The sequence below is a fragment of the Penaeus monodon genome, chromosome 35 (assembly GCF_015228065.2).
Source record: "Penaeus monodon isolate SGIC_2016 chromosome 35, NSTDA_Pmon_1, whole genome shotgun sequence".
NCBI lineage: Eukaryota > Metazoa > Arthropoda > Malacostraca > Decapoda > Penaeidae > Penaeus > Penaeus monodon.
In genome coordinates, this window is record NC_051420.1 from 20,745,200 (window position 1) to 20,747,699 (window position 2,500).

Genomic DNA, 2,500 nt, shown 5'->3' on the forward strand with positions numbered 1-2,500 from the left:
ATGTCCACACGTCCTCGAAAGTCTAGCATGGGTCCTCCTTGACTTCGGATTAGTCTAGACCTCCTTGTAGTCCTGGCCCAGGCCTAACTCGGCGGCGTCCTCGTCCACACGTCCTCACAGATCTTGTCCAGGTCCTTCTCACGTCTACACGTCCTTGTAATCTTCATCTGGATCTATGGGCGTCGGGGCAGGGGCAGCATCTCGGGGCGGCTGATACCTGCGCTACGAGCTCCTGGAGTTGACCTGATCTGCAGGCGTCCGCCAGGCGTCACTCATGCAGAGCATCCTAGGGCGACAGGTACCTGCAATAGGTGCTGGTTCACTGGATCTCTGGGGAGTCAGGCAGGCAACGCCCGTTCACTACATTATGGGACGGCTTAACACCTGCTCTGACAACATCTGGCCGCAGGCCTATGGTGATCTTCCGATGACGTCCTTCTCACAGCATCCTAAGGGTCCTCCTTCGGTGCCGTGTCGGTCCGACTGTAATATATAGTCAGGAAACCAGATCATACATGTAAGGGCCAGAGTAAGAGAAAAAAAAAGGCAACAGAGAAGAAGGGGTGTCAACTACCACTAGCCGGTTATTATAAAAAATTTAAAAAATGCGGATTTTAATGTTGGTTTTTAATTTATTTCATTTTTTGTTTTATTTTCACAAAGATAAAGAAGAAAATAGAAGAGGGAGACGTCAGTAGTGATACGCATGGACCTGGCTTCAACTACCAACCGTCTCTGATAGATATGAGAGTAGATTAGGGAAATGACATCGGCAATCCGCAAGGATTTACTTGAACCACAGTCGTCACACAGAGAAGAAATAGATGTAACTTGTACATCATGTACAAGTCACTCGCCACAACAGACAAAATTGCGGGCTAAAGAGATACATCATAAATCTTTACGCCGGCACTAAGACAGTAACCAACCCTATTAATGAAAAGGTTCAGTGTCTTTTCTCCTGCGTGTGTAAGTGAGGTGAATGTGTGTGTATGCATGTGTGAGTGACAGCTAGCGTACATGAGAGGGAAAGCGAGAGTGACCTCACACAGAGAATGAATCACAAACACGAATATTAACGTTCACTATAACAAAACTGGAGTAAATTAGCAATGTTAGCTATATAAAATTATTTCAACTACCACATTGAATTCAACATATAATGATATGCAACAGAATGTACACATGAATGAATGGTGACCAACTTTTTAGCAAGCAAATCTTCTCGGGGTCAGAAATATGAACTGCCGAGGTACATGTCTAGCTATGCATGTCAGACTTCATTAATGGAGGGATCCTATACCCAAATGCTGTATGTGACTGAAGCGACTCGAGCCAGGGAAGTCTATAAATAACCTGCTCTTTTCTGCGTATCTGTGATGGGCGCTCGCAAAATTCCCTAAGGATATTTAAATTATCACGAATCACACAAATGCTTGGGATATACCCAAAACATGCAAGTGACTTCAAGAGGGTGAGAAAGGTGTGATTAATAAGCGAATAATGATTCTAGCTTAAACCCTAGTCCTACATTAATTAACGGATGTAACCGCAGGTTACACCGACTCAAAGGTGCCGATCGAACAAATAACTTCAGTTTATTGTACCTACTTTCGAACGACGAAGCACAGATCTATTAGGCATTTACACAACCCCCAAGCAATATCGGGCAATCCTGTGCACTATGATATGGGGGAAGATCCTACGCTATATTCAAATAATTAATTTCTATGAAACTGCATTACACGCTCCATTCTAGCGCCGATAGAACGTGTCACCAAAAAGCAATGTAACAATGCTATGGTTAATTCCCAAGGCGTCAACAAAACAACAACCAAATTACAGGGAACCAAGCGGTCATCTTGACCTTTCCCAAGTCGCCACCGACAGGGAAAAGAGAAAGTGAGGTCAGGTCAAGAAGGGAAAACAACCTTTTCTCATCCAAGTGACAGCAAGCGAAAGAAAAGGGACGGTCAAGTCGGGGCGAGGGGAGGAACGAGATAAAATGAAATGATATTCATGATTAGATAAAATCACGAACGCTTTAAATTCGTTGCAGATGAAACAATATAAATCTCTAAAAACGAGAGAAATGTGGTCTGAGGTCAAAAGAATAGTGTGAGAACGTGTCATTTGCTGTCATTAGTACTTTTTACCAAACAAAAAAAACAATGGCTTAACACATGTATGGGAGAAGGAAGGGAAAAGAAATAAGAAAGGGGGCCCAAACGTGTACTTACGTGTTTTTTTTCTTCTTCGACATGTCTTTTAGTGGTCAAGCGGATTTTCTTCGGGGGTGGTGTGTCCGTGTTGCATGCCAAAAGGATGCAACGGCCCTCGCCAGTTTGTAAAAGGCTATGTGTACTCTATTACAGTGGCTGACAGGGACTCAAAACACACGTAAAGGAGTGAACACACACGCCACGACCTGGCTTCGAGTTCGTCGCCAGCGACCAGCCAGTAAGGTCGGCCCTGCCCTTGCCTCCCTCCGGGCGGGCGA